Genomic DNA, 27,976 nt, shown 5'->3' on the forward strand with positions numbered 1-27,976 from the left:
CAGGGGTGCTGGAACTCTTCATGGAGCATGTACCACTGGCTGAGCATCCTGCTTTAGCTGGATCTTGTAAGTGCATGGTCGAACTCCAAATCCTTTGAACACATCCTGGAAATTATTCACTACAGAATCCATCGAGTCATCTGGTCTGCTTATGGCACAGTTTATACGGTAAACTCTTTTGACCAGTTCTAAGTCCTCACAAGCTTTGTCACCCAGTAGTGAATCAAGACTTTCAGCCACAACAGAAAACATGAGATGATGCACTTTGTCTTTGACTGTCACTTTAAGTCTGCATACACCTAAGCTATCTATTTTCTGTCCATTATAGTCCTTCAGTAGTACTGACTTTTTCTGTATTTTGGGCTTTTCTTTCATATTGTTAATGTCACTCATACTGATTAAGTTTGCTTTTGCCCCAGTGTCTAGTTTCAAGGTAACTAATGCTCCATTTACCTGCAGTGGGATCATCCATTTGTCCTCTTTTACTGCATTAACTTTATGTTCAGCATTGTCCATTTCTGAGGTCTGCACATTTTCTGTATCCTTTTTGATATTGTCACATGACACCATTCCTACAAAAAATGTCTCACTTATATCAGTGTCCTCAATTACATTAACTCGTTGCCCTTTCTTAGTTTGTACTTTTGAAAAGCATTGTTTGGCAAAGTGATTCTTTCCCTTACACTTTGTGCACATTTTTCCAAAAGCTGTGCATTGTCTTAACTGGTGTTTGTAACCACAGCGTTTACAATTAAAAATTTCATCCTCCGATTGCTTTTCATTTCTGTTCTGTCCATGTTTCTTCCCCTTATAGGACACAGCACCGACAGCAGCATTATCACTCATTACAATCGCATCATTATTGATTTCACTGAAAGTCTTCGCATGCTTTCGAGCTAACTCGCTGGCTTGGCATATTTTCACCGCATTTTCCAAATTTAGTTCGGTTTCTCTCAACAGACATTCCCTGACTTTTTTATCATGAATACCAAACACAATCTGGTCACGAATCATGGATGCTTTGAGCTCAGAGAAATTACATGTCTGTGCTTTCAGTTTCAGATCAGTTATAAAGCTATCAAAAGTCTCATTTTGCTGCTGTGTCCGAGAACAGAAGATGTATCTTTCATAGGTCTCATTCTTTTTGGGAGAGCAATGTGCGTCAAATTTTTTTAGCACATCTTCTAATTTTTCTCTGTTCTCCACTGGATTAAATACAAATGTATTAAATAACTCTATCGCCTGTGGGCCTGCAACCGTAAGCAGCAATGCTATCTTCCTTGCGTCTGGCTTCGTACCGAATCCGATGGCTGCAATGTAGAGTTCGAATTGTTGTTTAAGAGTCTGCCAATTGTAGTCGATGTTTCCTGTGAGTTTCAAACGCTCTGGTGGCTTCAAATTCCCCATGTCGCTTTTCACAATTTTCAGCAGATCTTCACCACCCTGGTACCATCTTATGTTCATTAATAACTAGACATTCTTATTATGAACACAGCTAGCTTCTAGCTCGTCATTTATTCAGTACACGTTCTCTAGGTACAGTATCTGTAGAGATGCAGCATGTGTGCTCCTGTGTGCAGGCTGCATCTCTTGACTGTTGCCTTGTGGGTAACCTAGTGCCTCATGGGTAATGTAGTCTTAATATCTATACAGCTGGGTAGTGTAGTCTTATATACATATGGCTATATACAGCTCTACACAGCTCTATGGCTCCACCTAGTGTCCACTATAGAATGACATGTTATTGATCATTACACCTCCTGACTTCCACAATTCTTGTATGCAATGGTGAGCTGTTGGAGCATCGTTTCCTCCGTGACACCGGGACCTTGGGGGTCAAACCAAGATTTGGCTAGGGCCTGTATCTGTGGCAAGCTGTTAGCAACCAAGCAACGGAGCCAATGAACCTGCTGTTCGGCGCTCATTGCAGCCCATTCAGGCATGCCCGGACAACTGCACCGATACACTGGCCACAGCCTTTCTGCGAAAACCCATGGGGGTTCTCCAGTTAGCTGCACAGTCCCTGCCCCTCGTTGGAACGGATTACCGTCGTCCACTCCCATAACTTCCAAGACCTCATCCCGGGGATCCACATACCCTTTCTGCCCCCTCTTACTCTCGTCTGAGAGGCACTGAAGGATTGTGCTATACAGGGAGAAGAGCAGCATCTTCGCCCATTCTTGATCATCACAATCATTAATGGCGGCTGTCTCCTCTATCTCCCTGAAATGAACTGAGGGATCTCCCTTTACTGTGAGTTTTGGGAGGTGGCTCACCATGGATCTTAGTTGTTAGGCACCATGAGCTGGTTCAGGTGGGGTCCGTCCGTGCCGTCATCGGCGTTGGGACCGAACCTCTGGTGTCGAGTAGGACACATTGGTGCCGGCTCCGGCTTTACTACCAGGGGCTGTTCTTCCTCCCACTCCACCTCGGCTACCTCCATTTCTACCACCCCCCCTTTTTTGGGCCAAGCCTCGCTATTGCTCAGTGGTGCTGAGGGCTCAATGGCTGGTGCCACAACTACTTCGTATGGAATGGTTTATTTTAATTCCTTTAATAAGTCCATGTGACTGGCTTTTGGGCTTACGAGGCATACCATGCCTTTTGCCTTAACCAAAGCCATTCTCAGGTCTTCTATGGTCTTTTGGCAAGAGCCATGGTCTGTGCTCTCAAACCCGTGCTCGAGAGCCAGCTTGTAAGCTGCCTTAACTTCCACTACTCTCTCCTCCTGCGCTCTTAGCTGTTGTGCGAGGCGGGCGTTTTTCTCCCGTATTCTCGCTTTATGGATCTTTGCCTCAGTAACCTGGCATTCCAGGTACTCTATCCTAGCCTGGTGTTGGCTGGCTACAACTTGGCATTCCTGATGACTCAATGACAGCATGTAGAAATCAACTCGTGTCATTTTAATGGCCGATCCAACTAACCAAGGGAATCGAGTACCTATCACCAATGTCAGACATACTATAATGATAACAGCACTATCAAACTTCATGTGCTAGCAAGGTCAGACATAATATAATGATAACAGCACTATCAAACTTCATGTGCTAGAGTAACTCTAATGCAGCACTGTAACCCAGTGTAAGGGGTTCTCCTCTTTGGATCGCAGAGGTTTCTCTCTCTAGAGGCCTCTCTCTCCGTCTTGCACAGTAAAACCTTGAGTGGTTCGACGCACTCACCCCTTAGGTTCTAGGCACTGGAATAGATGCAGGAACTACAATGCAGAGAATACTCTTATAGACCAATTTTAATGAAATTAAATGAAATTTTATTGCATAAGGAAAAACAAATCAAAATACAGTACTAACTAAAATAGATACAGGCATATTATACTTTACAAACGTCATCATGAAATGGGGAAGCACATGGAACATCGAGGGACAACAACTCATGTTAATTATACCCAAAATGGCCACCCCCTTAATCCTATCTAGATCCGATTATGAAGGGCCAGAAACATGCTCACCAATCCAATTGGAAAATTATAGTTTTGAAACAAGTCTGCGTTTTGATCCCCTCAGGCGTCCTGTTTCCGCGTGGTCAGTTGAGCCACAGCGAGCTGCACCACACTTCTCTCTCTCTCTCTCTCTCTCAAGGTGAAGGTCATGGGCAGGCTGGACACTGGCAGGCCTGGATGTCGGCGGGGATGGAGACCATCTGTTTGACCACGGTTGGAGAGGTCTCTAGCTGGTTACCATTTTCATATGGGTTCCTTCTGCAGGGCTGCTGCCCTATTGTCTTGTCAGCAGCCCGGGGTTTGTCGACGATCTCCCGATGGTTACCCCGGGGCGGGACGTAGACTCGAATCACCTTCTTGCTGGCTGCCTCGTTCTTCTTCTTCTTCAATCCTTCCGAGCTGGTGATCTGTGAAGGAGGATAATGAGCCTCCTGACAGCTACCGATGGCTACCCCGGGACTCCAAATATACTTCTCAAGAGAAGCCTTTATCTCCCGCCAAATCAAGGTTAGTCTTTGTTTAACTTTTGGCGGGCTTGTATCACAACGGGTTAGTTATTATATTTATAATGCTTTCGGGATGGCCAGTGATGGCCATCTCTGGTCTGGAATGACCCTGCATTGTTTTGAATGTCTTCTTGATGTCTTTAATGGGTCTTTGATGCTCCCCTTATGAATAAGAAACTGTTTCCCTTTGTCTGGGTAAACATTTAGATGGCCTTTATCTACAGGCCAATCTGACTGGATCTGCATCCAATCCATATGTATGTGGCTGTGTCTGGTTTCTTTTTCTCCGAAACGGCCTTCCAGAACTTACTGCGGGCTGAATCCACGAAGGCTGCCTTTGGACTACAGGAAACATTTTAAAGTGTCCAGAAAGCTAGTCACGGGGTCTGGCGGCCATTTTGTGTGTCCCTTTTCTGGGCTTCTTTGAAAACAGTCTTTTAAAAGTAAAGGCCTCTTCTGCCATAGGTCCCTTATCTGACAATATTAATTTTGGGAATCTTACAGCAGTCAACAACAAAAGGCTACAAGAAGGGTTGGGTGCTCGCTAGAGGACTTTTAAATTAGTTTCAAGTCAAGCAAGACAACTCACTGAAGTGAGGTAGGGTAGTGTGTTTGCGTCTGGTTTCGTTTACTCAGAAACAGCTTCCAGGACTTACTGTGGGTTGAATCCACAAAGGCTGTCTGGGGACTGCAGGAACCATTATAAAGTGTCCAAAAAGCTAGTCACGGGGTCTGGCGGCCACTTTATATGCCCCTTTTTCTTGGGCTTCCTTTAAAAACAGTCTTTAAAACAAGACCTCTTCTGCCAATAGACCTTACAATACAATGTTCAATTTTGCGGATCTTACAGATATGATGGAGCAGGTTGTACAAGGGGTGTGTGTGTGGAGTGATGTGATGCAGCAGCTTGTACAGGGTGTGTGCTGAGTGATGAGATGGAAAAGGTTGTACAGCGTGTGTGTGGAGTGATGTGATGGAGCTGGTGGTATAGGGTGTGTGTGGAGTGATGTGATGGAGCAGACTGTACAGAGTGAGGGTGTGCGGAGTGATGCGATGGAGCAGGTTGTACTGGGTTTGTGTGTTTGGAGTGATGTGATGGAGCAGGTTGTACAGCGTGTGTCTGGAGTGATGTGATGGAGCTGGTGGTATAGGGTGTGTGTGGAGTGATGTGATGGAGCAGACTGTACAGAGTGAGGGTGTGCGGAGTGATGCGATGGAGCAGGTTGTACTGGGTTTGTGTGTTTGGAGTGATGTGATGGAGCAGGTTGTACAGGGTGTGTGTGGAGTGATGTGATGGAGCAGGTTGTACAGGGTGTTTGTGGAGTGATGTGATGGAGCAGGTTGTACAGGGAGTGTGGGTGGAGTGATGTGATGGAGCAGGATGTACAGGGTGTATGTGGAGTGATGTGATGGAGCAAGATGTACAGGGTGTGTGTGGAGTGATGTGATGGAGCAGGTTGTACAGGGAGTGTGGGTGGAGTGATGTGATGGAGCAGGATGTACAGGGTGTATGTGGAGTGATGTGATGGAGCAAGATGTACAGGGTGTGTGTTTGGAGTGATGTGATGGAGCAGGTTGTCCAGGGTGTGTTTGTGTGTTGAGTGATGGAACAGGTTGTATAGGGTGTGTTTGTTGAGAGATGTGATGGAGCAGGTTGTACAGCGTGTGTGTGGAGTGATGCGATGGAGCAGCTTGTATACGTTGTGTCTGTGGAGTGATGTGATGGAACAGGTTGTACAGGGTGTGTGTGTGGAATGATGTGATGGAGCAGGTTGTACAGGGTGTGTGTGTGGAATGATGTGATGGAGCAGGTTGTACAGTGTGTGTGTGTTGTTGCGTTTGCAAGGATGACTCAATGACAGCATGCAGAAATCAACTCATGTCATTTTAATGGCCGATCCAACTAACTCTTACAGGCCTAGGCAATCGAGTACCTATCACCAATGTCAGACATAATATAACGATAACAGCACTATCAAACTTCATGTGCTAGAGTAACTCTAATGCAGCACTGTAACCTAGTGTGCAGACATAACATTTCCTCCCCCCTCACAGAATTTCAAACGTGAAATGTAGTGACAAAGTCTTGGAGGTGGCCAGGGCGAGAACGTGTACGAACAGGCCGAGGTCGGGGCTGGTGAAGAGCAGGCCGAGGTGGGGACTGGGGAGGAGCAAGCCGAGGTGGGGACTGGTGAGGTTGTGGCTGAAGCACAATATCTGCTTGAGGGTTGGCTGGCTGAGCCACATGTGCATCCCGCCACACTGGGGGTAAGGCTTGGGGGTTAGATCCGTGTAATCCTGCATCAGGGGGTGCTGGCACCTTCCGAAGGCGGATGGCATGCCACCGAAAGCCGTCAGTGAGGCAGAAAGTGGCTGGTCCAAGTTCACGGCTGATTTGGAGAGGGGAGGATCAGAATGAGGCCACCTTATTGTTGCGGTGAGGCCTGCGGACTCTGACCCAATCGGAGAGTGAGATGTTGGGCGCCTTGGCCCTCTTCGACTGGTCGAAGCGGAGTTTCATCTTCTCCTGCTGTCTGGCAACTGTGGCTTGAGCCCATGGAGCTAGCAAGGGGCGGAGCCTGCCAAGGGGCATCATGAGCTCACGGCCTAGCATGAGGGATGCGGGTGAGACCCCTGTCGTGGAATGCTGGGAGGCTCTGTAGTGCAGCAGTGTGCGGAGGGCCTTGTCAAACGCACACCCCTGGGATAGGTGTGCTCTGAGGCCATTTTTCAGTGTCTGGTTAAAGCGCTCCACCCCCCCCATTTGACTTGGGGTGGTAGTACGCTGTGCGTATGTGATGGATGCCCTTGCTTTCAAGGTTGGAGCAGAGTTCCAAAGAGACCATTTGGGGGCCATTGTCTGTGGTGATGGCGTTTGGATGCCCCCAGTGGGAGAAGAGGGACTCCAGGATATCGATGATGACCCGAGAGGTGACGGAGCCCATGGCAGTGAACTCTGGCCATTTTGAGTGCATGTCATAGGTCACCACTAGGAACCGTTGATGGTGGGGGACACCATGGATCTACCCGCAGACGTCCAGTTGCAGGTGCTCCCAGGGCTGAGAGGGCCAGGCAAGGGGTTGCAGGGGTTGAGGAGCTTGGTGGCCAGTCTTGCCACTTACAAGGCAGGCTGCACAGTCCTTGACCAGGGCCTCGATTTCCCTGTCGATACCCGGCCATCACATGTAAGGGGTTTTCTCTCTGCGAGGTCGCAGAGGTTTCTCTCGCCAGAGGCCTCTCTCTCTCCTTTGCACAGTAAAACCTTGAGTGGTTCGACCCACTCACCCCTTAGGTTCTAGACATTGGACTTAGGTGCAGGAACTACAATGCAGAGAATACTCTTATAGACCAAGTTTAATGAAACGAAATGAAATTTTATTGCATAAGGAAAAACAAATCAAATGCAAGCAAATAAGAGGGTACATGGGAGGGAAAAACAAATCATCATAACACAGTACTAGCTAAAATAGATATAGGCATATTATACTTTACAAATGTCATCATGAAATGGGGAAACACACGGAACATCGAGGGACAACAACTCATGTTAATTATGCCCAAAATGCCCACCCCCTTAAACCTATCTAGATCCGATTATGAAGGGCCAGAAACATGCTCACCAATCCAGCTAGGAATTGTAAGGTTTTGAAACAGGTCTGCGTTTTGATCCTTTCAGGCGTCCTGTCTCCTCGTGGTCAGCAATGCGGGCTGCAAGCTGCGACACGCCTTCTCTTCCTCGAGGTGAAGGTTACGGACAGGCTGGATCTCAGCAGGCCTGGACGTCGATATGATGGAAGGTCAACTGTTTGACCACTTTCAAGAGGTCTCTTCTAGCCAGTTACCATTTTCACATAGGTTTCCTCTGTAGGGCTGCTGCCCTCTTTTCTCGACAATGGCCCGGGGTTGGTCGACGACCTCCCGATGGTTACCCCGGTGCGGGACGCAGGCTCGAATTGCCTTCTTGATAGCTGCTTCGTCTTCTTCAACGGTTAATCGCTGATCTCTCTCATCACCCCGATGGCTACCCTGGGTTCCCCAAATATACTACTCAGGCGAAGCCTTTATCTCCCGCCAAATCAAGGTTAGTCTTTGTTTAACTTTTGGCGGGCTTGTTGCACAGCGGGGTAATTATTATATTTAAACTGCTTTCGGGATGGCCGGTGATGGCCATCTCTGGTCTGGAATGACCCTACATTATTTTGAATGTCTTCTTAATGTCTTTAATGGGTCTTTGATGCTCCCCTTATGAATAAGAAACTGTTTCCCTTTGTCTGGGTAAACATTTAGATGGCCTTTATCTACAGGCCGATCTGACTGGATCTGCATCCAATCTTTATGTATCTGTTAATGTCTGGTTTCGTTTTCTCAGAAACGGCTTCCAGAACTTACTGTGGGTTGAATCCACAAAGGCTGTCTGGGGACTGCAGGAACCATGTTAAGGTGTCCCAATAATCGGTCACGGGGACTGGCAGCCATTTTATATGCCCCTTTTTCTGGGCTTTTTTTAAAACAATCTTTTAAAATTAAGGCCTCTTCTACCAAAGGACCCTTATAGTACAATATTAATTTTGCAAATCCTACACTCCGCCCTGATGATACTATAACTTGCTTGAAGTATCATAATTCTGGGTGAGCAAAATTTTCTGACTCTCCATAATTAAACCATCCCCTGTATTTACCTATCTATGACCCCACGACACATGCATTTCCCGTTTCAGAAAACCTACAGTGTGCATTAAGCATCTATAGATGGCAATACATTGGATTAAAATCTGACACATTCACTTCCAGGCATGGAGGGGGGGCCTAATACCCCTACACCACCTGGTTCATACACATTGGCCTAGAAATTGAGTGGGCTTTGCGCCCACTTTGCGGCGCTAGAGGTCATTGCGCTGGACTTACAGCCGGTTCAGAAATTCCCTGGGGCCCTACCATCGGCGGTAGACCGGTTGCGCTGCGCCGGCACCGATGACGTCATCGGTGTGCGCAGCGTCCCGGTTGCCGTGGTGACGGGCCCTTGCGCCGAAATTGAGTTGCGGCCGCCTTGCCCGTGGCAGCCGCAACTAAGACTCTGGCAACCGAGTCTTACAGGAGTTTGCGCCGGCGCATTAAGGTCGCGCGGCGGCCGGCCGCTTTCCCATCGGCCGCCTGCCCGCACCTCGCTCCCCGGACTCCTCCACCCCCCCCCCGCGGAACAGATGCTTCTGGGCTGCGAGCCCGGCACTTCCCCGAGGTGCCGGGCTCATTTTTGTGAAGATTTTACCGGCCAGCGGGCGGGTGCAGGCAGCTCCTCCTTAACTGAAGGAGGAGGCCTGCACTTCCCGAGCCTGCCGCACCGCATCGGGCGCCGCAGCGCTGGAATAGCGCCGCAATGCGGCAGGTAGCGCCCATTTTCAGGCGCAAACACCCTTCAGTAGCTCCGGCAGCCGTTTGGGCGCGGCGCTACTGAATTTTTGGTGCACGCAGGGGGACTTAGCGCCGGCGCTAACTTTCCGGCGCTAAAGCCCTGGCGCGGCGCCAACTGAATTTCTAGGCCATTATATTTTATTTACAACAACTCACTTAATGAATTTCAATAATAAAAATAAAGTACACACACAAAATACCCATGAACGAACCTCAAACGTAGAGGAGGGAGGGAAATTTTAACTTTATGCATAGCAGCAAAATCTAAACGGGTGTCTTCTCTTCTACCCGCACATAATGTTCTCTCCATTCTCCTCTGTTCTCATACTTCTGCGAATGTCTGACCTTTTTACAGTGTACAAACAGTAAATAAATCACAATGAAAACCTGACACACTACAAGGATGTGAGAGGCTATCCTAATCCAAGAAGGGACTTCTACATTAGTGAACAGATCCCACCATGGTGGGGTTACTATATCTAATATGTTTGCCCCTATTCCTAAAGTCTTCTGCTCCAGTGTGTAAAAATGTTTCTGTGAAACGACAATGGCTTTTAATATCTTGGTGAGGTGTTCAGGGAGAGGGGGAATGATATATCCAAAATGTGCAACGAATCGTTAAAGATCAGTGAAATTCTCTTTAACAGTGATGTGAACAGTGGAAGGTTCAGGAATGGGGACAATTCGCTCTTGGGCCACTTGAACTTCTGCCTTGGGCTTGAAGCAGAAACTGCTGTCACTCACCGGACACCAGCCGTGCTGTCCATGTTGGTAGTGGGGCGCTGCAGAGGTGACACAGTATGTCCCACCTCCTATATATGCCACCTGCGGGGGCACATGGCCTTGTGCCATTGCCTACATCGTGCAATTTATAGGCTTCGCGCCAGCAGTTCTGAACCCGCACTGTGGTTTCGAATAGGCATTCAAGTGCTGGGGACACAGGATGATGTGTGCTCCCCGACTCCGGCACCCTGAGAGGCCGGTACCCGTCATTGCATGCTCCCATCGAATGATGTAAGGTGGGACCGCTGTGTAGCGAATGTGTGCACCCCCCTGAATGAATCCAATGTTCTCCACCCTGTATACCGGGGCGGGTTTAGCTGTCTTTCCCATCACTGGCATTCTTACCACTATACCCATAATGGTGTGATTAGACTGTCCACAGTCCACTGGGGCTGGGTAGACCTCTGAAACTAATCTGAGCTGGCACGGACTCAATGCGTTCTGTAAGATTCGCGAAATTTTCATTAAATAATCACGTAGGAAAATAGGGTTAATAAAACAGCTTTATTGACCAAAAGAAGCTTATACAGAGAAACCTTTGATAAAAGGGCACACAAAATGGCCACCAGACCTCGTGACCAGCTTCTGGGACCATTTGAATTTCTGTTACGGCAAGCCAGACAGGCTTGTGGATTGAGGGCATTAAAAGCCCGCGAAAACCAGTTTCGGGAAGCCGAAACTCATGGAGCTGAGCATACATATTGATTAGATTATAAGGACAGGACAGATTTGGGTGGCAGGATGAGACCCATCAAGAAATGGGCGGACAATTGAATGAACGCTTTAACCCATTACACTGTACAAAGAGAAGCCATTTAACAGCCATCCAGGGCAATCTCCACACCGATCAATATACAAACCAAGTTACGGTAACAAAGCCAAGACATTATCGGCCCAGGAAGGCCAGTTAAGCTATCACCGACTCCCGTTATGAAGACAAAACACCCCTGCAGAGAGTTCTGCCCGCCAAAATTATTACAAAGACAGGACTATGATTTGGCGGGAGATTAGAATGTTCCAAAAAAGTATAACTGTGGATTGAGTAAAGTCCATCGGACCTTCGGTTCGGAACGTGTTCAGTTCGTGGTTCGGTAAACGGTGTCCAGCGGGGTGTTCAGCCGTGTGTTCCGCGACTTTGGGAGGTTCGGCCAGGCAAGGCCCGGCCACGACGAGAAGACGACGAGAAGAATTTGGCTTGGAAGCCAGCTCGGCCAGGCAAGGCCCGGCCACGACGGGAAGACGACAAGGGGGGCCCGGGTACTTTTGTCGGGAGATCATCGACGACCCAGGCCGGAGAAGAAGACACTCAGGTCCCGGAGTGTGCATCCAGTTCTTCAACATCACACCGGTAACGGATCCATCCGTGGCGAGCGCTCACCAAGGCTGTATCGGCTGCCTCCATCGCAGGAGAACCAAGAGGAAAACAAGCTGTGCCAGAAGCTTCCAAACCCACGTGACGACGGAAAGCTGTGTCGAAAGGCTGCAAAGCCTTTTTTGCAATTCTTAAAGTGGTGAGCTTAATCCCGAGTCCCTCAAACCGAAATTTAGTTAGGTTTAGGGGAGGGGGTTAAGGGTAATTGTAATGTGTTACCCCTTTCACGATGTGCCGTGTGTTCCCCATTTCTATAGAGCTAAGTTTATAGATGTGTGCATGCTTGTAGTTGCTTTAATCTGTGCATATGACATGTATTTTATAATGCTGCAAACTGTTCAATAAAGGCATCCATTTCGTGCTATTTGACCTGGTCTATTGAGTTTTTCTCTGCACTACAGCTCCCTGCACCTAAGTCCAAGGTCTAGAACTGTAGGGGCGAGTGGGTCGAACCACTCACGGGTAATTATTGCAAGAAGCCTGGCAGGAGACCAGAGCAAGCAAGAGAAACCCCCTACAGGGATGGTGACCGCGGCAGGACCTTGGCAGCAGGAATGTAGTATTTTAGATCAAGGTCTGAATAAACGAAATGTGATGGATGAGAGAATAGCAGATTATGTTTTTGGGAAGGTAAACCTTACAAAACAGTGGATATCCGACCTATTAAGAGATAGGCACCCACTAGACGCAGCCATCAAGTGGACAGAAAGCAAAGAGCACAAAAGATCTGTAGAAAAAGCGGTCTGGCTGATGTGCTACAAGAAGCAAGTCCAGCTTTTGGACCAAGTCGTTGTAGCACAGACAGCCCAGATCAAAGGGTTACTAGCAGAAGTAGAGGAAAAGGTTGCGGGAGGAAAGAGACTGCTTGCATCACTCAACGCACTGAATCAGGAATGCCACTCCGTAACCAATCGCCATGAGGCCAAAATAGATTACTTGGAGTGTCAGGTCACTGAGGCCAAGTCCAGTGAAGGAAGAATAAGAGACAGGTGTGTCCACCTAGCTCAGCAGGTAAAGGCACAGGAGGAGAGTATTCTGGGAGCTAGAGCAGCGTACAAGATGGCCATCGAGGATAGTTCTGAGAACGCCGACCATAGCACTTGCCAAAGGGAGCTAGAGGACCTGAGAATGGCCCTAGCGAAGGCAAACGGCTTGGTGTGTCTCATAAACCCACCAGCGAGCCATCTACAGTTAGCCAGGGAATCCAAAAGACCGATTCCGCGAGAGGCAGTTGGGGTACCAACCACCGAGCCCTCGGCACCTCCCAGCTATGATGAGTCTTGGGTTGCGGGGGAGGAAACGGTGGAGTTAGACGAAGAGATTCCTGAGGTAGAGCAACCCCAGGTAGTAGGGTCGAAGCCGGCACTGATGTGTCCTGCTCGACACCTGAGGCTCGGTCCGGACGATGAGAATGGCGATGACGGACCCCTCATGAATCAGATCATAATGCCCCACAGCGCACAACAGCTAACGGCAATGATAAGCCACATCCCAAAACTCTCTGAGTCAGGAGATCCCTCCGTCCATTTTAGGGACGTGGAGCAGACCGCAGCAGTTAATGACTGCGACGGGGGAGAGCAGTCCACAATGCTGCTGTTCTCCCTGGACAGCTCGATCCTCCAGTGTCTCTCTGACGAGAGCAAGAGAGGGCACAGGGAGTATGAGGATTTACGGGACGAGGTCCTGGAGATTATGGGGGAAGATGACGGAAGTCCGTTCCTCCGATTGGGTAGGACGGTACAGCTAGCGGGAGAGCCCCCAAGGGTTTTCGCCGGAAGGTTGTGGCCAGTGTATTGGCGCAGCTGCCCGGGCGGGCCGGCCCGGGACAGGCTGGATGCTGGTCAAAGGGCTCATTGGCTCCGGTGCCTGGTCACCAATTGCTTGCCACAGGTGAGGGAGCAGGCCAAAACATGGTTTGACCCCAATAACCCCCGCTCCACGGAGGAGATAGTACTTGATCAGCTCACGATAGGTTACAGGAACAGCAGGAGTAGGGAAGTGCCTCCCCCGAAGGGAAAGGTGCATGACGTGAGGCCTGCAGCTCCTGTTAAAAGAGAGTGGCATCAGGAGGGGAATCGCCCTCCCCAAGTCAAGAGTAGTTGTTACGGGTGTGGGAAGGAAGGTCACTGGCGCCGGGACAGTAAAAATCCCTGGAAGGATTTAAAGGGAAAAGCTCCCTCAGCCCCAGCCCAAACGCCCATCCGGGAGAAAGGAGCCGATGTGTCGATCCATCCCGCTGCGATCGAGTCAGTTTTAGAGGCAATGCGGTCTCTAATGACCTCGCAGGGGAAGGTGGCAGTCGCCAACGGCCCCGTTGCTCCCCCAGCCCCAACCGCAGTGCCCCAATGACTAAAGCCCGCCCAGCCCGTCTACCTGTGTCCGCTCCGATATGACGCGTGGAGAAGACCCCTTGTGGAGATGGAGGTAGAGAAGGAAAAAGGAAGTGAGGAAATCTACATGATATAAGGGGTTAATTTCAAGTGCTTGCTGGGTAAAAGTTTTCAGACTTGACACAGGTCAAGAGTCGATGTGTAACTAGAGCTATTGCACGAACCTGGATTACAGCCAAGAACAGATGTCTGCCCACCTAATAAGAATGTAGAAGTGAAACAATGGGTTCCGTTTGATTTACCCAGTGACCTGATAACTTGCGACCGTAAGCAAACCTAGCTCCCCAATACATGATTAAGATTAAAGAGGACCTCCGGTTACACGATTCATGCCCTGTTATAGATTAACGGTTGACTTATGTGTCCAGGATCCTTCTGTCAATATGTCATACGACCTGATGATTAATCTAAAATGTATCCTGATAGAGGAACAAAGGAATGTCAATCAAACTTGTTTGTTACACTGTATAAATATGGAACGCTTACGCTGTATCATTGGAATAGTAGCCTCACCCCTTGAGTAGAGGTGCTGATTCCCCTGACGAATCCAAGAGTGTATTGAGTCATTACCCAGAGCTAAGAAAAAAGGCACTTCTACAATTTGGAGGTTCCACCGAGATGGCTTGCTGTACCAATTGGTGAGTTAACAGACGCCGAGTACGTTGCTTGGTTAGGAAAAATCCCATCGGCCGAAGGTGGTGTTTTGCCACATTTTTGGGACTTTTCCTGCCAGAAGCATAGCTGCGCATAGTCTGTTTATTCCATTGGACAGTACTGCCATCGGGTAATTGACTCACAAGGTTCGGAGGTTAAACTGCCGTTGTGACTGCTTCCCTTTCAGAAACGGAACAGAGGATCAGCCATGAGGCGCTGACGCCCCGCGAACAGGATCGTGCAGAAAAGGACTGTATAAAGGTACCAGAGAGAGAAGGTTAAGTCAGGAATTTGATTAACTAAGGAGCTAGCGATTTACTGGAAATTGAACTAGCAAGGTTCCATAAAGGGAGTAGGGTAGAAGGAGAGAGAGTGGGTGAAGTTAGTTGGGACAAATTGAAGGCCCTTTTTGCTAAAAAATTTGGCTAAAGGGAGTAAGGTAGAGGGAAGAAGAGTGGGCGATTGTCTGAAACACAGTGTCAATGTTTAATGTTTATGAGAGTGAGTATTTAACTACTTGTTATTATCAATCAACTTTGTCCAGTAAGGCTGCATAGGTTGGGGATTTAGTAACACTTTGGTTGTTGTTTAACAAGTGTATTGTTTATTGTTTATTGTCATATGTATTAATGTTTAGTCATGTCTGATCTGTAGAGGCGTCCCACGCAGATTATAGAGTGTTACGGAATTGTTGTATGTTTTAACTAAAATATTTAAGCTGAAAAAAAAAACTGCAGAAGGGGTTGGAAAAGACCCAAGCCGGGGAAGTGAGTCCACAATGCTGGGGCCATTTTGCAGGGGAAGGCTTCCACCTTCTTGGAAAACATGTCTACCAGGACGAGGCAGTATTTGTAGCCTCCCTGGGCAGTGGGCAGGGGCCCGATGTAGTCGATCTGGATCAACTGCCATGGTCCCTCTACCCTCCTAATGTGTCCCATGGGCACCTTCCTTCTGTGGGGGTCGGGGTTGTTTGCAGCGCACACAAGACAGCTGGCACAGAACTCACGGACGTCTTCCCGGAGTCCTGGCCACCATCCCGCCTGTTCCACCCATTGCCAGGAGGTCTCAGGCCCGGGGTGTCCTGCTCATGGGCCAGTTGAAGCAACTCCCTCTGGTGTTGCTGGGGTACTACCCACTGTTCTTCTTTGAACAGCATGCCTTCCCTTATGGAGAGGGCCACTGCGCCGTAAGGGCATTCTACCTTCCTGCCCTCCACTACTGCGCTAATGACGGTTTTCAGGACAGGGTCCTGGGCTTGGACTGTTTTTTGGTCTGGGGCTAACACTACTCCTAAGCTCCCTTGGGTCCCATCCCTGCCTCTAACTGCTGCCACGGGCCCGGACTCATACGGGTCCCAGAAAGTGCCTGCATGTGCACCCTCCTTGGCCAACATGTCGGCTTGCTGGTTACCCTGGCTGCGGGGCTCTGTGGAGGAATGGGCCTTCACTTTGTGGATGAAGACCTCACCTTCCTCCACCACAGCTGCCAGCATTTTCTCCAGCAGGGGCTTTACTGTTAAGGGCCTCCCGTCGGCGGAGGTATACCCGCGACGGGACCAGATGGCCAGGTATTCCGTACACGAGTTGCAAGTGAACATGCTTTCCGAGCAAATCGTGTATGGGGTGGGGACGATTTTGGGCTGGTTAACCACGTACACCACCACGGACAGTTCAGCCTGTTGGGCACTCATGGTGCTGGGGAGCTTGATCGCCAGGGCAATGTTTGCCGTTGGGTCATAAACTCCACAACCCGTGAGTCGTTCGCCAGCAGATACCATGTTGGAACCGTCTACATAGATTTCGCGGCCTGAGGGATGTATCCCGGCCCGTAAACCTATGTTCACCTCCCATACCCCTTTTATGGAACACCGGTGGGCTGTTCCAGGATATATCATATTGGCCGCGAGCTTTGGCTCGCAAAGGCCCCTCACCTTCAGATCCATCTGCGAGAGGAGGTGGGTCCAGCATGCAATGCGTGCACTGTTGACTGTCCCATCTTTAATCCTCCCATCCAGAAGCATCTGGGTGGGTGTGTGGTGTGTGAGGAGGGTAATGGGAGAGGTGCCTGTGAAGATCAAGGATCTTTTCACAGCCCAATACATGGCCAAAAGGTGCCATTCGCAAATTGAGTAGCTCCTCTCCACATCAGTGAGTACTCTGGAGGAGTAGACCACGGGCCTTAGCCTACCGTGCCGCTCTTGGAGCAGTGCAGCACTGAGACTATCCCCGCTGGCCGCTGCCTCCAAGAAGAACTCTTTCCCCCCATCTATGGCTCCTGGGGCTGGTGCGGTCTGCAAGTCTCCCTTGAGCTTGACAAATGCTGCCTGGCAACCCTCATCCCAAGACCACTCCACTCCTCTGTGTAGGAGTCGGAGCAAAGGGGCTCCTGTGGCTGCATAGTCTTCAATGAAGTCCCTGCAGTGCCCCGTTAACCCTAGGAATGACCTCACACCTCTCACTGTGTTGGGGACTGGCAACTCTTGGACTGCTTCCCTCCTAGCCTTGTCTATGGCTCCCTCTCCTGCGTGGACGGTTAGGCCCAGGAATTTAACTTCCCGCTGGCCGATCTGCGCCTTTTTTGGGTTGACTTTGAACCCCTTACTTTGTAGCAGCTCCAGCAGTTTGGCCAGTAGCGGGCCATGCTCCCCGACTGAGTCGGTAAACAAGAGCAGGTCATCCACATACTGCAGCAACTGGGTGGGCTGACTAAATTCATTTAAGCTATCCGACATACACTGGTGGAAGATGCTGGGGCTGTTATGAAAGCCTTGTGGCAAGCAGTTCCAAGTATACTCTTGCCCTTTAAAACTGAAAGCAAACTTATACTGGCCTCCCTCCTCAAGGGGATGGACCAAATCCCATTTGAAATATCCAGCACTGTGAGCATAGTCGCGGATGCTGGAATGCTCCCGATGATGTCGGCAACTGCTGCCACTGTGGGGGCGCACGCGGGGATATTGCTGTTGAGCACCCGATAGTCCATCGTGGCTCTCCATGAATTGTCCGGTATTCTGACCGGCCAAAGCGGAGAGTTAACATGGGTGGCTATGGGCCTCAACACTCCCTGCTGTACTAAAGAGGACATGGCTGCCTCCATGTCGGGCTCTGCTTCTCTGGGGAAGTTATACTGCTTCGGGGGCCGGGCCATGGGGTCCCCGTCTACTCTGACCTCAAACCCGGTGACCCTCCGCAGTCATGTTTGTGCGTGGCAAACGTAGCTAGGTTAGCCTGCACGAATGCCTGAAATTCCCCCGGGACACCATCGACCAGCCCGAGGTTGTAACCTTCTTTCGGCTTCACAGTACACAGGGTCCCCTTCCCTTCCTTTCCTGGGATGACTACTGCACCCCCCTCTTTACCCGTGTTGGCTCCTCAAAGGCAATGATTGCGGAGATCCACGAGGATCCCGTGGCCCACGATGAAGTCGGCCCCTAGGATCCTCTTTCCTCCCTCCGCTTCCCACCTCGCCAGAATGCATGTCCACTTGGATGCCCAGGCGGATTGAGAGCGGCTTGGAGAATGCTCCCGCCTGTTCCTTACCGGTGAACCCCGATAGAACATATGGAACCCCGCTAGACAGAGGTGAGGTGGTGGGATTAGCTGCGTGGATCACGATGCATGATGCTCCCGTATCCAGCAGATAAGTCCCTTTAACCTTCTCTACCTCCATCTGCACGAGCGGCCTCTTCCACCCGTCACACCAGAGAGCACACAGGTAGACAGGCTGTTCGGGCTCCAGTCATTGTGGGGCGTCAGAGGGGGCCGAGGGAACCACCACACCGGTGGTGGCTGCTATTCTCCCCTGGCTGGTCATAAGAGATCGCATGGTCTCTAAAAATGACTCGATCGCAGCGGGAGCAAATTCTGTCTCTGCCTTCTGGGGCTGGGGCTGTGGAGTTCTTTACTTTATTGTCTTTCCAGGGATTCTTACAATCCTTGCACCAGTGGCCCACCTTCCCGCACCCGTAACAGTTTAACTTAGTCTGGGAGGGACGGTTCCCCTCCTGGTGCCACTCTTCTTATTCTGGCCCCCAGATTTAACCTCATGGACTTTTCCCTTGGGTTGGGGCATCTTGATACCCCTCATATTCCTAAACGCTACCGTGAGCTGGCAGATCACCATTTCTTCGGTGGTCTGGGGGCTTCGGGGGTCAAACCAGGCCGCAGCCTGGGCTCGGATTTGGGGCAGGGAGTTTGTCATTAGACAACAGAGCCGGTAGGTCAATTGGACTTGGTTCAGTAATGTCAGCACTGGCATTCCCGGGCATGCGCTCCGGTAGACTGGCCACAGCCTGTCTGCGAACGCCTGCAGGGACTCCCCTGGGAGCTGTACCGTTTATTCCGCCCGGGCGAACGGACTACCGTCATTGAGTCCCTTGGCCTCCAATATCTCGTTCCTCAAATCCTCATAATCTTTCTGCCCCTTTTTACATTCTTCAGAGAGGGGTCTCCCTTTTCGGTGAGCTTGGGGATGTGACTAACCATGGCCCTGAGCTGTTGGGTGCCATGCGGCTCCACAAACTGATTTTGGATGGCCCCTGGGCCCTCGTCATCAACGGGCGGGCCGTACCTCCGTTGTCAGAGGGGCTACACCGGTCCTGGTCCCAGCCTATCTCACGGGGCCCGCTGTGCTTCCCCTACCACTTCATCCTCCACCCCACCTTGCTGCCAGAACTCCTGAAAGCTCGGAGCTATGGGTGGCGGTCGTGGGACCTCTGATTCCCTAGCCAACTTTGTTCTGGGTGCTGCCTGCGGGACGGTTCTGTTTGGGTTGCCGGTAAAGTCCGACTGGCCCGCCTTCGGGCTGATGAGGCATACCATGCCCTTCGCCCTCGATAAGGCCATGCCCAAGCTTTCTATCTCCTCCCTACAGGGCCCGTGATCTGCCTCCTCGAACCCCCGGTCGTAGTCTAGCTTGTATGCTGCCTTTACCTCCCTTACTTTCTCCTCCTGCTCTTTTAATTCCTGGGTGAGGTCGCAAATCATGTCCTGCAGCCTTATCTCGCTGCCCCTCGCCTTTCTGACCTGGTATTCCAAGTGCTCCATCTTGCACCTAGCACTGGCTTTTATTTCAGCGGTCTGGCATTCCAGGTGCTCTACCCTTGCCTGATGTTCCCGTTGCACTTCGACGGCCCGGGCCTCCAGGCGCTCTACCTTTGCCTGGTGTTCCTTTGCCATCTGCGCTCTTTCTTGGCTTAACGCCTGAAGCGCCACTAGCACTTTCTCTTCTGCTAAAACCTTATCCTGCATTTCTAGGGCCAATTTCTTGAGCTTGGCAGCCTGTGCTGCTACAACACTGTCCAGCACTAGGACTTGTTTCTTGTAACACATTAACCAGACTGCCTTTTCAATTGCCCTCTTATGCTGTATACTCGCCATCCACTGGGCGGTGGCGTCTATGGGACGCTCGCCTTTAACATAGCGCCCACCCATTTCTTGGCGATATTGACCTTTCTGCACACATAAGTGGACAACCTCTCTTCCATTGCGGTTTCTCCCTCCGCACCACTGTCTGTCATATCGCATGCTGTCGCCAATGGTCCTGCCGTGGTCGCCATTTCTGTAGGGGGTTTTGGTTTTGGGTTTGTGTCTGGTCAGTCAGTCGTGTGTCTGAGCTGCTCCAGCCCCGTGCGGTTTGAATTGCTTCCCCTTTGGTTCTGACCACCGGACTTATTTACAAGTAGCGATATAGACAAACGAGACCAGTGGTTCAGTGCAAAGAAAACCAATGTTTATTAAAATAGAGAACAATTACTATACAGAGAAAATCACTATGAATGCAGCACAATTACACTTAATGGGGAAGGAGAAACGGACACATCGAGGGACAATGACTAAAATGATACTTTAGCAAATCCCCTTAACTCCCACCCTTTACACCTATCTAGATTATCTTGTGATGGGCCAGAAAATTGATGCTCACCAGTCTAGGATGTTGAAATGCCTGCTCCATGCCCTGTTGCCTGCCGATGTCTTAGGTTTTCACCACCCAAAGCAGAGATACCCCAGTAATTTAAACGTAACTGCGGGTATTCTACTTCCCTGGACGGGCTCTTCATCAACGATCCTCTTGCTGGGTTGATGGTAAGGCAGGGCACTGGAGGTGAGGTGGCAGAGAGAGTGAGAAATGGCCTCCTGAGGGACTAGTTATACCCTTCCCGGTAGCCCTTATTTCCCGCCAGATCAGCTCATTTCTTTTGTCTAATCTGGACGTATTGAAACTCATTCAAAAGGTACCAATCTGGGCCCATTGACCTGGATGGCCGGCAATCGGTTTTACTGGTCTCATCAGTGTTCCTCTTTTTCCAACTGGTTCCGTGATGGGGCGATTCCAGTCTGAATGCCCCATTGATCGTTTTGAAGTACTTTGGTAAACAATGTTGATGTTCTCTAAACGAAGGCCTGAATGCAGCTGAGCTTGTCCCATTACATATTCGATAGGCCCTGTCTGCTCTTGATTGTTTGTGCAAACAACCTTGATGGCTTTTAATCAGAGGTCCGAATGTCACTGGGTTTGCTTCTAATGCATAAATGCAGAAGGTCTGTCTGCGTTCAAGTTCTGGAAAGTTCCTTCTCACAGTCCTCAGAATACAAGCTGTCAGTCCAAACTGAAACTTACAGGCTTTGGCCACGAGTCTGACCACAGCCATCTTGTTGTTCCCTGGATTTTAAACTCAGTCCAACCAGGGTTTCTTTAATAAACCAAAAGTAAATCCTCGGGGGAGACATGAAATTTGCGAATCCTTTCAGATGGAGCAGGTTGTACAGGGCATGTGTGTGTGGAGTGATGTGATGGTGCAGGTTGTATTGGGTGTGTGTGGAGTGGTGTGATGGAGCAGGTTGTACCGGGTGTGTGAGTGTGTGGGGAGTGATGTGATGGAGCAGGTTGTACAGGGTGTGTGTGGAGTGATGTGATGGAGCAGGTTGTACAGGGTGTGTGTTTGGAGTGATATGATGGAGCAGGATGTACAGGGTGTGTGTGGAGTGATGTGATGGAGCAGGTTGTACAGGGTGTGTGTGGAGTGATGTGATGGAGCAGGTTGTACAGTGTGTGTGTTTGGAGTGATATGATGGAGCAGGATGTACAGGGTGTGCGTGGAGTGATGTGAGATGGAGTAGGTTGTACAGGGTTTGTGTGGAGTGATGTGATGGAGCAGGATGTACAGGGTGTGTGTGTGGAGTGATGTGATGGAGCAGGTTGTACAGTGTGTGTGTGTGGAGTGATATGATGGAGCAGGTTGTACAGGGTGTGTGTGGAGTGATGTGAGATGGAGTAGGTTGTACAGGGTTTGTGTGGAGTGATGTGATGGAGCAGGTTGTACAGTTTGTGTGTGTGGAGTGATATGATGGAGCAGGTTGTACAGGGTGTGTGTGGAGTGATGTGATGGAGCAGGTTGTACAGGGTGTGTGTGGAGTGATGTGATGGAGCAGGTTGTACAGGGTTTGTGTGGAGTGATGTGATGGAGCAGGTTGTACAGGGTGTGTGTGGAGTGATGTGATGGAGCAGGTTGTACAGGGTTTGTGTGGAGTGATGTGATGGAGCAGGTTGTACAGGGTTTGTGTGGAGTGATGTGATGGAGCAGGCTGTACAGGGTGTGTGTGGAGTGACGCGATGGAGCAGGTTGTCCAGGGTGTGTGTGGAGTGAATTGATGGAGCAGGATGTACAGGTTGTGTGTGGAGTGATGTGATGGAGCAGGCTGTACAGGGTGTGTGTGGAGTGACGCGATGGAGCAGATTGTCCAGGGTGTGTGTGTGTGTGTTGAATGATTGCGCCGGTTGTACAGGGGGTGTTTGTTGAGAGATGAGATGCAGCAGGTTGTACAGGGTGAGTGTGGAGTGATGTGATGGAGCAGGTTGTACAGGGCGAGTGTGGAGTGATGTGATGGAGCAGGTTGTACAGGGTGAGTGTGGAGTGATGTGATGGAGCAGGTTGTACAGGGTGTTGTTAAATCTCAAGAGTTTATTAACCTTGCTTGTATAACAATTAAAAGTGTATGCAGGAGACAGAGTTCAGTTAAGAGCCATCTTTACTTCCAGAAGAATCTCTCACTTAATGCACTCTATTTCCCATAGTGCATTGCACATCACAACTATGGTAAGCTATGTGGGACAATTCAAATGCAACATTCAAAATACACAACATCTCCTCCCCTCTTACATTAGATGTCCCAATAGAACCACAAAATTTTTGAAACACAATGGTGCAGAAATTCGGATCGGGGGCTTGCCGCGCGTGCAAGCCCCCGATCTGCACTTACCCGACGCGCCTGCCGTTCACCTCCAGGGACGCCTGGAATTCCTTTTTGAAAGAGAAGAATCCCGGGCAGCGTCTGACGTCATGCCGCCCAGGAGTGCAGCCAGCGCGAAGCCTGGAGCGCGCTGTGTAACTGAGCCACGCCCCTTGAGGTCTCAGTTTAATAGGACACGCCCCCAATGTTTCTCACAAGCTGCAAAGCATTTTTACATGCAGAGCAGCATTTCAAATAGGTTTTTGGTATTTTTATGAAGCTTTTGGTAACTTTTATAAACTTTTAAAAATGTTTACATTATTTTGAAGAATCTGAAGTAGTTTTAAACAGAATTAAAGCAATTTAAAGACTTTTAAAAGCCCTGAAAGAATTTTTTTCATTCCATTTATTTATTTAGCAACGTCGTCGTCATACTTGTCTTCACACTGCTCCCTTTGGGGAACTGTATGAAGTGGTGGAAGGATTTATGGCCGTGATTAACGCTCCTTCCGTGACCGTAACCATCTTTGTACCAGCCATTAGGGTGGTTAGTCTTGTGGCGGGAGGGTTTTACGGGCTCACACAAGCTATACGAGGAGGGGGGGTCACCCACACCCACGGACGCAAATATCCCACTGGATGTCAACCCAGAATTTAGAGCCGGAGCTCCGACTCCACTTGCCGGGACTGTCTGGAGCGGGGTTCGAAACCCTACCCCATCTGGCCCAACGGCAGGGATCCTACCGCTACGCCAAAGGCCCACTCCGATGAGCAACGTGAAATGGCTGGAATGAGCACAATTCACGGCATTAATAGAACTCACAATTGAACTGATGATGACCTCAGCAATCTCCTCAACGAGTTGGAGGCGCAGCGCCTGCTCATCATTGGTAATGAGAAGTGCAAGGCGCCGCAAAAAGGACAGATGATAGCTTGGACTTTCAAGTGGCAGCATAGGGCTCCAGTCACAGGGAGGGAAAAGGTGCAGGAAACGTATGGGTGTCACCTTTTGCGCAGAGTGGGCCTTTTGCGTAGCGGTAAGCATCCCCGCTGCTGGGCCAGAAGGAGTAGGGTTTCGAACCCCGCTCCAGACAGTCCCGGCAAGTGGAGTCGGAGCTCCAACTATAAATTCTGGGTGGACATCCAGCGGGATACTTGCGTCCGCGGGTGTGGGTGGCCCCCCCCCCTCAGATGGGTTGTGGGAGTCCGTAAAACCCTCACATCATAGGACTAACCACCCTAATGGCTGGTATGAAGATGGTTATGGTCACGGAAGGAGCGTTAACGTGGCCAGAAATCCTTCCACCACTTCATACAGTTCCCGAAAGGGAACAGTGTGAGGATACGTACGACGATGACCTCTTGCGCAATGCAACTCCTTGGACCCTCAATCGCAGATGCGAGGGGGCAAATTGTGCAATTGTTAAATTTTTCATTTTATTGACATGTAAAATGTTGGCCCAGTAATTCCGTTCCAAACGCGTGAGTACGGTCGGGGTACTCACGTGTCTGGCCGGAGGAAATGCCGGTTTTCAGCATGCACAGCGCATGCGGGGAAAACCGGCATTTCCTGTCCTCTGAACGAAGGGGTTCAGAGGCAGAACGCGTGCGACTGCACAGGCAGCGCATGCGCAGTAAAATTCGCCGGTTTCATTCATGCTTTCAGTGAGGTTAAGTCCTTACAACTTACACATGAAAAAAGCATGAGCACAGTTGCTCCAGAGGCTGCGGAGGAAGATATATTTTATCGTGGAGCTTCTGAAAGGCAATATTTTTGTTTGGGAAAGGGAGGAAAGTTATTTTAAGAAATGCTGAGGTAAGTTTTAAAGTTTATTTTTGTTTTTTAAAATGAGCTTTCAGTACTGTAGGTAGAAGGAGCAATTGTGGCTATGTGAATTGAATTTGCTGTGTTTATTAAATGTGAAAATGCCTCCAACATTTTTAAGAAAGAAACTTTTCATCAGTAATATATTCTTTTAAGTAATTATGTATGTATGTCTGTATATATTCCTTTGCGTATATGTATGTATGTATATATTCCTTTACTTATGTGTATGAATGTATGTATTTAATTATGACTTTCAGAGAAAGTAACTTATTGGAAAATCATAATTAAATACATACATTCATACACATAAGTAAAGGAATATATACATACATACATATATGTAAAGGAATATATACAGACATACATACATAATTACTTAAAAGAATATATTACTGATGAAAAGTTTCTTTCTTAAAAATGTTGGAAATGTTACATTACTCATTTTAGAACAGTCATTTTCACATTTAATAAACAAAGCAAATTCAATTCACACAGCCACAATTGCTCCTTCTACCTACAGTACTGAAAACCCGTTTAAAAAAAAAAAATTAAACTTTAAAACTTACCTCAGCATTTCTTAAAATAACTTTCCTCCCTTTCCCAAACAAAAATATTGCCTTTCAGAAGCTCCACGATAAAATATATCTTCCTCCGCAGCCTCTGGAGCAACTTTATACATGCTTTTTTCATGTGTAAGTTGTAAGGACTTAACCTCACTGAATCCATGAATGAAATTGACGAAGTTCACTGCGCACAGCGCTGCCTGTGCAGTCGCACGCGCTGTGCCTCTGAACCCCTTCGTTCAGAAGACAGGAAATGCCGGTTTTCCCCGCATGCGCTGTGCATGCTGAAAACCATCATTTCCTCCGGCCAGACGCGTGAGTACCCCAACCGTATTCACGCGTTTGGAACGGAATTACTGGGCCAATATTGGCCCAGAAATTCGGGTCGGGGGCTTCCCGCGGGTGCAAGCCCCCGACCTACACTTACATAGCGTGCCGGCAGTTGACCTCTTGGCCTGTGTGGAATTCCTCTCGTCCCAGAGGCCGGCGCGCTATGCTGGCGTGTCCCAGGGGCGTAGTTAGTGCGAAGCGTCCCCATGGATCATGTGAGCAACAGGCAGCCAATCGGAGCAGGGAATGCTCCATTCATAAGTCTTGACAGATAGACCTGTCAAAACGTATAAATGCTGAGGCTGTAAAACTGTACTTTACCTTCAAATAAAAACATTTTTTAAATCACACTTTGTAAATAAACTATAAATTACATTAAATAACTATATAAACAAAAATTAAAATTTTTGAAAAAAATAATTTTATAAAAAACCAAGGCTAAAAATAAGCTTACCTTGCTTTAAAGTATTTAAAAGTAAAAAACCTGTGGAAAAAATGTGTTAATTATAAATAATTGACCACTTACCTTTGAAAATGAAGTCCTTACGGCTGCTTTTTACATTTCTAAAATGTACAGACTTACCCGCACGTTAAAACCTGAAAAAAAAAGGAAGTTCAACGTGCACGCGCAGACTCCCGCGTGCATGCGCAGACTCCCGCGCGCACGCATTCGACCTCTGAACCCCTTGGTTCAGAGGATCGGAAGTGCCAGTTTCCCGCGCATGCGTAGTGCATGCAAGATTCCGGCACTTCCATCGGGTCCACGCGTGAGTACTCCGTCCGTACTCATGCGTTGGGACTCCAATTTCTGGGCCAATAACCTGTTATACCCATGGGGATTATTCTGCCCCAGATAAAGGGTAATTCTCTGAACTATAAGTTCAAATGTATAGGGGCCCGCCGCTCTCTGGTAGGATACCGGCAGTTAACCTGGCTCTCCAGTTCATTGTCTCTCACAGGTGACGTCACCACAGGTGTAGGCAGCTGGGGTGCCTGTATAGAGGTCTCCCTTGCTGATGAGATAGGGGCTGAAGTGGCTGCTTCCTCAGAAGGTGAGCCTCTCGGTGTAGAAGGCGGATGACCCACAGCGTCACCCAATGGCAGATAAACTCCTGTTGGTGGTTCAGTGGGTGTTGCTGCACTTCGTAGAAGCTGATCGGTGTGTCTCTTCCAGACAATGTCCTCAGGTGTCTGTACAGTGTAGGATACTGGACCAGTCTGTGCAATGACAGTAGCAGGAAATAAGGCTTTTCTGGTGCAGAGTGACTGTTGGTAAACCATTTAACTGGTGTAACTAGAGGGATTGATTTAATTTAAATCCAATTAATTAAAGGGGATACTAGCATCTAAAATCGGGCAGAGGGTGTCCATAACTAACAATAAAACATTTAATTAATTACATAGAATGGAGCAGGTGATGTGTTACTGTTGTGAGATGTGGGAGCCGGTGAACCCGATTGCGACACATCAGGGAGGGGGAGAAGTAACTGGACTCTGTGTATCAGGAGGTGGTCACACCTATGAAGTTAATTAATTCAGATGTAGCCCATGGTCAGGGACAGGACGGTGTGACTACGAGTGAAGCAGGTATGGGGATCCAGGAGGTAGAGCTGGAGGAGCCGCAGCCCTTGCTCTTGTCCAACAGGTTCGAGGTTCTCACTCCCTGTGGGGACAGGAGCAGGGACTGCAGGGAGGATGAGCAACCTGGCCACAGCACCATGGAACAGGGGGCCATTCAAGAGGGGGGAGTAAATAGAAATGCTGTAGTGGTAGGGGATAGTATTATTAGGGGGATAGATAGAGTTCTCTGCAGCCGAGAGCGAGAGTCCGGAAGGCTGTGTTGCCTAGCCGGTGCCAGGGTTAAGGACATCTCTGGGCTGGAAAGAAACTTGCAGTGGGAGGGGGTGGATCCAGTTGTCATGGTCCATTTTGGTACAAACGACGTAGATAGGACTAGGAAGCCGGTTCTGTTAAAGGAGTATGAGCAGCTAGGGGTCAAATTAAAAAACAGAACCTCAAGGGTAATAATCTCTGGATTATTACCTGAGCCACGAGCGAATTTGGCTAGGACAAATAAAATTAGAGAGTTAAATGCGTGGCTCAAAGACTGGTGTGGGAGAAATGGGTTTTGCTTCCTGGGACACTGGCACCAGTCCTGGGGCAGGAGGGAGCTGTTCCGTTGGGACAGGCTTCACTTGGCCAGTGCTGGGACTAGAGTCCTGGCGGATCATATAACTAGGGCTGTAGAGAGGGCTTTAAACTAACTAGTGGGGGGGAGGTTCCTAGAGAGCAAATAATAAAAATGACAACAGAGAAGGTCATAGACTTAGGTAGCAGTGGGGAAATTAAAAACCAGAGTGTGTCAGGAAGGGGCAGAAGGTATGGAGTAAAAAGTAAAGTAATAAAAAGGGCAAAAGCAGGAACTAAGTGTCACAAAACATATTTGAAAGTTCTCT

Source organism: Somniosus microcephalus, chromosome 7, assembly GCF_052327205.1.
Source record: "Somniosus microcephalus isolate GS21.2 chromosome 7, FLI_Smic_1.0, whole genome shotgun sequence".
In the NCBI taxonomy this organism is placed as follows: Eukaryota; Metazoa; Chordata; class Chondrichthyes; order Squaliformes; family Somniosidae; genus Somniosus; species Somniosus microcephalus.